Source organism: Apus apus, chromosome 24 (assembly GCF_020740795.1).
Source record: "Apus apus isolate bApuApu2 chromosome 24, bApuApu2.pri.cur, whole genome shotgun sequence".
NCBI lineage: Eukaryota > Metazoa > Chordata > Aves > Apodiformes > Apodidae > Apus > Apus apus.
In genome coordinates this window covers 6,367,578-6,375,980 of record NC_067305.1, presented here as the reverse complement: position 1 = coordinate 6,375,980, position 8,403 = coordinate 6,367,578, and the positions used below count along the sequence as shown (strand labels likewise).

Genomic DNA, 8,403 nt, shown 5'->3' with positions numbered 1-8,403 from the left:
CCCGGGCAGCACAGCACCGCCCCGGACACGCCCACGCAAGGCAGCCGAAGGGCGGTGCCACGCACCCGGTGGGCAGAGACGGCCCACGCCTACGAAGGGCAGGCGAGCAGCAAAGCCGCGCCCACCACCGTTCAAAGAGGGGAGCCACGCACGAAGGAGCGGCGGTGGCAGAGACAAAGCGGGGGGGGGGCTCGCAGCAACAAGGGGCGGGGCCACACAACGGGCCGGGGCGGGGCCGCGGGACAGGCGGGGGCGGGGTCACGCAGTCAGCGGGGGCGGGGTTACGCAGCAGGCGGGGCGGGGCCACGGAACAGGCGGAGGCGGGGCTACGCAGCAAGCCGGGGCGGGGCCACGCAACAAGCGGGGGCGGGGTTACGCAGCAGGCGGGGCGGGGCCACGTAACAGGCGGGGGTGGGGCCACGCAGTCAGCGGGGGCGGGGTTGCGCAGCAGGCGGGGCGGGGCCACGCAACAAGCGGGGGCGGGGTTACGCAGTCAGCGGGGGCGGGGTTACGCAGCAGGCGGGGCGGGGCCACGCAGCAAGCGGGGGCGGGGTTACGCAGCAGGCGGGGCGGGGCCATGTAAAGGGAGGCGGGGCCACGCAGTCAGCGGGGGCGGGGTTACGCAGCAGGCGGGGCGGGGCCACGCAGCAAGCGGGGGCGGGGTTACGCAGCAGGCGGGGCGGGGCCATGTAAAGGGAGGCGGGGCCACGCAGTCAGCGGGGGCGGGGTTACGCAGCAGGCGGGGCGGGGCCACGTAACAGGCGGGGGCGGGGTTACGCAGCAAGCCGGGGCGGGGCCACGTAACAGGCGGAGGCGGGGCCACGCAGCAAGCGGGGGCGGGGTTACGCAGCAGGCGGGGCGGGGCCACGGAACAGGCGGGGGCGGGGTTACGCAGCAGGCGGGGCGGGGCCACGTAACAGGCGGAGGCGGGGCCACGCAGTCAGCGGGGGCGGGGTTACGCAGCAGGCGGGGCGGAGCCATGTAAAGGGAGGCGGGGCCACGCAGTCAGCGGGGGCGGGGTTACGCAGCAGGCGGGGCGGGGCCATGTAAAGGGAGGCGGGGCCACGCAGCAAGCCGGGGCGGGGTTACGCAGCAGGCGGGGCGGGGCCACGGAACAGGCGGGGCGGGGCCACGCAGTCAGCGGGGGCGGGGTTACGCAGCAGGCGGGGCGGGGCCATGTAAAGGGAGGCGGGGCCACGCAGTCAGCGGGGGCGGGGTTACGCAGCAGGCGGGGCGGGGCCACGGAACAGGCGGGGGCGGGGTTACGCAGTCAGCGGGGGCGGGGCCACGTAACAGGCGGGGGCGGGGTTACGCAGCAGGCGGGGCGGGGCCACGCAGCAAGCGGGGGCGGGGCCACGCAGCAAGCCGGGGCGGGGCCACGCAACAAGCGGGGGCGGGGTTACGCAGCAGGCGGGGCGGGGCCACGTAACAGGCGGAGGCGGGGCCACGCAGCAAGCGGGGGCGGGGTTACGCAGCAGGCGGGGCGGGGCCATGTAAAGGGAGGCGGGGCCACGCAGCAAGCCGGGGCGGGGTTACGCAGCAGGCGGGGCGGGGCCACGTAACAGGCGGAGGCGGGGCCACGCAGCAAGCCGGGGCGGGGCCACGCAACAAGCGGGGGCGGGGTTACGCAGCAGGCGGGGCGGGGCCACGTAACAGGCGGAGGCGGGGCCACGCAGCAAGCGGGGGCGGGGTTACGCAGCAGGCGGGGCGGGGCCATGTAAAGGGAGGCGGGGCCACGCAGCAAGCGGGGGCGGGGTTACGCAGCAGGCGGGGCGGGGCCACGCAGCAAGCGGGGGCGGGGCCACGTAAGAGGCGGGGGCGGGGCCACGCAACAAGCGGGGGTGGGGTTACGCAGCAGGCGGGGCGGGGCCACGTAACAGGCGGGGGCGGGGTTACGCAGTCAGCGGGGGCGGGGTTACGCAGCAGGCGGGGCGGGGCCACGCAGCAAGCGGGGGCGGGGTTACGCAGCAGGCGGGGGCGGGGCCACGCAGCAAGCGGGGGCGGGGTTACGCAGCAAGCCGGGGCGGGGCCACGCAACAAGCGGGGGCGGGGTTACGCAGCAGGCGGGGCGGGGCCACGTAACAGGCGGGGGCGGGGTTACGCAGCAAGCGGGGGCGGGGTTACGCAGCAGGCAGGGCGGGGCCATGTAAAGGGAGGCGGGGCCACGCAGTCAGCGGGGGCGGGGTTACGCAGCAGGCGGGGCGGGGCCACGTAACAGGCGGGGGCGGGGTTACGCAGTCAGCGGGGGCGGGGCCACGCAACAAGCGGGGGCGGGGTTACGCAGCAGGCGGGGCGGGGCCACGTAACAGGCGGGGGCGGGGTTACGCAGCAAGCGGGGGCGGGGTTACGCAGCAGGCGGGGCGGGGCCACGTAACAAGCGGGGGCGGGGTTACGCAGCAAGCCGGGGCGGGGCCACGCAACAAGCGGGGGCGGGGTTACGCAGCAGGCGGGGCGGGGCCACGTAACAGGCGGAGGCGGGGCCACGCAGCAAGCGGGGGGCGGGGTTACGCAGCAGGCGGGGGCGGGGCCACGCAGCAAGCGGGGGCGGGGTTACGCAGTCAGCGGGGGCGGGGTTACGCAGCAGGCGGGGCGGGGCCACGCAGCAAGCGGGGGCGGGGTTACGCAGCAGGCGGGGCGGGGCCACGCAGCAAGCGGGGGCGGGGTTACGCAGTCAGCGGGGGCGGGGCCACGTAACAGGCGGGGGTGGGGCCACGCAGCAAGCGGGGGCGGGGTTACGCAGCAGGCGGGGCGGGGCCACGCAACAAGCGGGGGCGGGGTTACGCAGCAGGCGGGGCGGGGCCACGGAACAGGCGGAGGCGGGGCCACGCAGCAAGCGGGGGCGGGGTTACGCAGCAGGCGGGGCGGGGCCATGTAAAGGGAGGCGGGGCCACGCAGTCAGCGGGGGCGGGGTTACGCAGCAGGCGGGGCGGGGCCACGGAACAGGCGGAGGCGGGGCCACGCAGCAAGCCGGGGCGGGGTTACGCAGCAGACGGGGGCGGGGCCACGCAGCAGACGTGGGCGGGGTTACGCAACGGGCGTGGGCGGTCTACGCAGCAAGCCGGGGCGGGGCCACTGAACAGACGGGGGCGGGACCACGCAACATCGGGGGCAAAGCCAAGCAGCACTCGGCGTGGGGCGCTTCCCCGGCCTCCGCTCACTGTCCCCCTCCCTCGCCGCTTCTCCCCATATCCAGGAACCGCCAGCGGCAGAACCCGGCGCGGCTCGGCTCGGCTCCGCGCTCCCTCACCGATTCCTCATCCGTCCCACGGACCCCCGCACGGCATGGCCGCACTGGCCCCGCCCCGCGCGGGAGCACGGCACCCGGCCTCCGCTCTTCCGGCCCCGCCCAGCCCGGCGTTCACCAATCCCCGGGCGGCAGAGCACCGCCCCGGCCACGCCCACGGAGGGAGGCCAAGAAGGCGGGGCCACGCCCACAGTGGGCGGAGGAAGAACACATACAGTGGGCGGGCGAAAGGCGAGACCACGCCCACGAAGGGCGAGGCTCGATATCGCGTTACTGCGCATGCGTTGGCCCTGAGCTGCAGTACCGAACTTTCGACACCAGGTGCCAGCAGAGAGCGCTGACCACCTGCAGTACCGAAGTTCGGACGCCAGGTGCCAGCAGAGAGCGCTGACCACCTGCAGTACCGAAGTTCGGACGCCAGGTGCCAGCAGAGAGCGCTGACCACCTGCAGTACCGAAGTTCGGACGCCAGGTGCCAGCAGAGAGCTCCGCAGGAAAGAATGAAAAATAATAACTCACACACGAAAGAAAAATAATAACCCAAAAAACATGTGGCAGCGTGGACACCCAGAAAGGGGCTGGGCCACGCAGGAAGGGGGGGTGGGCCAAGCAGCGAGCAGGGGCGGGGGCAAGCAGCACGAAGGGGCGTGGCCACACAACAAAGGGGCGGGGCCACGCGGCAAGAAGAGGCGGGACCAGGCAGCCAGCAGGGCGGGGCCACACAGCGAACACGAACATCGGTTGCTTTGCACTCTCCTACCACACAGCACAAACGTTTACTGTTATCTTTTTAGGCACACGCACACCTACCCGTAGGTATTTTGAGGGAATAATGAATGCCTGCAGCCACCCCCCGCCCCTATCCCCCAGGGACAGTGTTTCACCTCATGACTAAAAAGGGTGCAGATGTTTACAAACATACAATCAACATACCTTTGTAAAAAAAACCTTGACTTTTCCTTCGGCGTCACTTTTAACTCGCACGGCTGTGAACTGACACCGTTACCTGTCTCCGGAACTCGGGCAGAATTCCACAAGGGGCTTTTTTTGAATGTTACACAATTTTAAAGGATGTCTGCCCAGGAGACAGACCCTCCCGACCCCCTCCCAGGGAAATGCACCAGGGAAAGCCAAACCCAGGCCTTCAGAGGACCCGTGGAGACACTGGGGGGGAACCACATAACATCCACCTGCCTCTCTTTTTAAACCTTTGGAACAAATACCTACCTCCTGAAGCACACCTCATAAACTATCTGCTACAGCTCTTGACAGTTACACGATAAACAATACAAGGCAATTTCTAATTTATAACATTTTAACTTTTTTCAAGTTTCAATCATGACAGCAAATCAGTGAGGGAAGAAACCCACCACATGGTTTCAACTTCTTGTTAAACAAGGAGCCCGGAAAGACCCTCCTGCCAAGTCGTGAGGTTCAGATTGGATCCCCTTGCTTTCTAAACTCCTTCTCAGAGAGGAAGCTGGGGGCAGCTGGATCCACTCTCAGCCCCCAAATGCAAAAGGGAGCACAGACCCTCAGCTCTGCCACAGTTAGCCAAACTCCAGCTGTTCAGCTGCAAGAAAACACAGCCAACAATCGCCAGCGCTTTGGGGAAAAAAAACAAAACAAACAAACAAACAAACAAAAAAAAACACACACAAAAAAAAACACACAACAAACCAAACAAAAAACCACCAAAGAAAATCACACACACACACCCCCCAGTGCTGCGATACATAAGGCTACCACAAAGGACTGGCCCAGCTGCTAATGCTTTTGGCTGTACCGAAGCATGGGGAAGGAACACATTTTGATGATGTCCCAACTGCTACAACTGACAAAGTGTAAGGACCAGCGACACCACCCATTTCTGGAGCATGTGCTGTGCAGGAGTCTTTGGAAGGAAATTCACCTTTTTCCCTTTTTTTTTCAGGAGAGTGAAAAGTCTTGTTGCTGGTGGCTTCGACTGCTAAGTACACCCTCTCTTAATACTCGCTCTGCTGGGAAGCTCCTAAAACACAACCTCTTGGAAGGCAAAGGGCTTCCAGTTTGGAAAAATCACTCCCGAGCTGACGTCTGTATCACGTGCCGTGGGGCAGCGCTCCCTGCTCCTTCCAGTCAGCTCCCAGCAGCCCGGGGAAGAGAAGCCATCCTCGACGGAAGCCACATCAGCCAACTGGGATGCTCCTGCAATCACCAGGTTCCTCTTCATCTGCTGCAAGAAAACACAGTGCCAGCCGTAAGCATCACGGCAGTCGACACAGACCTCTTCTGCAACAGCCCCCTCCCTCCAAAGTGCCCTGGCCTTCCCCTCGCCTGCTCCACACAGATTTCAATGTCCCTCCGCACAGCACAGCGCCTCAAAACCTGCACCCAGAACATAAGGCCAGAAAAGCGTTAGCTAGTCAGAACCACCTGCGGTCCTGCCAATACTCCAACGCTGGATGCCCGCCCGCCTTCATCCGGCACTCTGCTCCCCTCTTCCGTGCCCTTTGGCGTGCAGCTTGTTGCTCTGCATCTGAAAAAAACAAAAAAAAACAAACAAAAAAACCCCCACGTAAAGCGGTTCACCCGGCTGCTGACAGACAGCCTCACGAAACCTGAGGCCTGTCTGCTTTTTGCGTATGCCTTCCCACTACAGCTAGAAGATGAAATCCCAGTTATGCGAGGTGTATATGCACAAAACCGAGGTTTATTGTCAAGACTAAAAAGATCTGAAAAAGTGGAAAAACAAGCACAGACTGGATTGCCCGAGTGCTAGGATATCAGGGCGTGAAGGTATCGGGGTGCAAGGGGAACGAAACACACGGAACCTACACACCCACATGTCCCAACCACCCCTCCCGCCCCTGCCCCACACCGCTCCCCCCCCAAAAAAAAACCCAAACAAAACAAAAACAACACAACAAAGAAACCAAGCAACCAGAACCAACCAAACCCAGTCCCCGACCTGACTGATTTTTTTTATTTTTGTTTTTTTTCCGTTCCGTGCCTCACCCCTGTCTCAGCAGATTGTCTCCTCAGAGCACGGAGTGCAGATGATCTGTAGCCCGGTGACAGTTGCATGTGATGAATACCTGGGCAGAAAACACCAAATGGTTTGGGTTGGAAGGGACCTTAGACATCATCTAGTTCCAACCCCGCTGCCACCAGCAGGGACACCTCCTGCTAGACCAGGTTGCTCCAACCCCCATCCAGCCTGGCCTTGCACGCTTCCAGGGATGGAGCATCCACAGGTTCTTTTGGCAACCTGGGCCAGTGTCTCACCACCCTCACAGTCAAGAATTACTTACTAATATCTCACATAAATCTACCCTCTTTTAGTTGGAAACCACCCCCCCCCCCCTCCTCCTATCGCTATGTGCCCTTATAAAAAGTCCCTCCCCAGCTTTCCTGTAGGCTCCACATTTTTACTAGTAACAGCAGCAGTTATGCGGCTGAATACCATTATAAATTACGAGGTACGGGGTTTATGAAACTGAATTTAAGGTCAACATACATTTCACATTATAAGATACTCCACGAAAAGTGGAAAAGTGCACGTGCCGAGAAAATTCACCATTTCCACAGAAGTCAGGGTGAGGAGATCATCTGCGTTTTTTCCCCTATTCAGTTTATAAGGGCTTTTGTATCAGACTGCCTCTCCCAAGTCACAGACCTGGCATTGAAATTTCATATAGACAATAAACTCCAGAACAAGAGCTCTGGAGCTCTCACTAGAGAGCACGATGAAATAGAAATCTGTGTAATGCTAGACTGAGAATCCACCTTACAGCAGAGGTAAATCATTAAAAAAGGTCATGTAGTGCAAGATTGAATCCCATTTACCAACAGATTTCTTATTTGTGAATAGATGTATAACTAAACACACAACCCATGTAGGCAATACGTGAAACTATAGCCCAGACTTGCGGGATCATAACACAGGAAACAATTTTGAATCATTTCCTCAAAAAACAATCAAACAAACACAAAGCAGCAGCGTAAGAAAAAAACAACAAAACAAATAAAAGAAGAAAAAAGAAATACAGCCATTAAGAGTCACAAAAGAAAAGACTAAGAAGGGTTGAAAAGGAATTAAAAGCTCACACTGGCTTTTGGATGGCTTTTCCCTCTCAGATTTTGGAGCAATGCTTCCAATCTCAGCAGGAAAATGTTGAGGGCTGCCCAGTGGTGGACCCAAGTATATCAGTTTGATTGAAGTTCAGGGTCTGAAGACACCGAAGATCGATCCTAACATTAAAAAGAACCAAGTTATTTCAAAACTTACTAAATTTTTTATACTTAAGACTTCTTGATAACAATATTACACATTTAAACAGGCATTAATTAATTAATTGTACTTAACTAACAATAATTTTCATTTCCTACATGAAACAAAACGGGGACGGAGCCACGTGTTCACATGCCAGCCACGCTCCAACGGAAAATAAATCCAAAACAAATGCAGGTGAATGCAGGAAGGTTGGAACCAGACAATATTCAAAGTCCCTTCCCACCCAAACCATCCTATGATTGGAGGAAATACCAGCTGACGATGCAGCCCCCCACGAGCCCCGAGCCACGTCCAACCCCTCCACTTTGCCACCCCCACGCCCCGCTCCACTCCAGCCCTGCCCGACTTCTCACGGCCGCGGCAGCGCCCGGCGGGGGCGGGGCCAGCGCTCCGTGGGGGCGCAGGAGTCGGCGGGGACACCGTCCCCCTCACCCCTGCTCACCGCCCCCCTCCTTCACTGCTTGTCGCCCGCCCTCCGCCGTTTCCACCCCACACCCCGTGCGGCTTGCTAGCGCTCCCCGCCTCGCGGCTTCTCCCCCGATCCAGAAACCGCAGGACCCGGCAGGACCCGATCCGATCCGATCCGACCCGACCCGACTCGGCCCGGCCCGGCGCGACCCGGTAAGACCCGACCCAACGCTGCCTCACCGACTCCTCACCCGTCCCATAAACCCTCGGCCGCCGACTTCCAACTCAGACCTCATGGCCGCACTGGCCCCGCCCCGCGCGGGAGCACGGGACCCGGACGCCGCTCTTCTGGCCCCGCCCAGGCCGGTGTTCACCAATCACCGAGCAGCAGCGCACCACCCAGGCCACGCCCACAGAAGGCGGCCGAAGGGCGGGACCACGCATCTGTGGACGGAAATAGCCACGCCCACGAAGGG

The 8,403-nt window shown here is 61.8% G+C and overlaps 1 long non-coding RNA gene across 1 annotated transcript; it reads right to left on the bottom strand.

Moving 5' to 3' along the window:
• Nucleotides 1-4,455: 4,455 nt before the first annotated feature.
• Nucleotides 4,456-8,217, bottom strand: LOC127393969 (uncharacterized). Its single transcript, XR_007891571.1, has 5 exons — nt 8,179-8,217; nt 7,333-7,476; nt 6,241-6,320; nt 5,659-5,761; nt 4,456-5,458 (listed from the first exon to the last, which is right to left on the bottom strand). It is a non-coding gene; the product is annotated as an uncharacterized LOC127393969 (long non-coding RNA).
• Between the last annotated feature and the right edge of the window lie 186 nt (nt 8,218-8,403).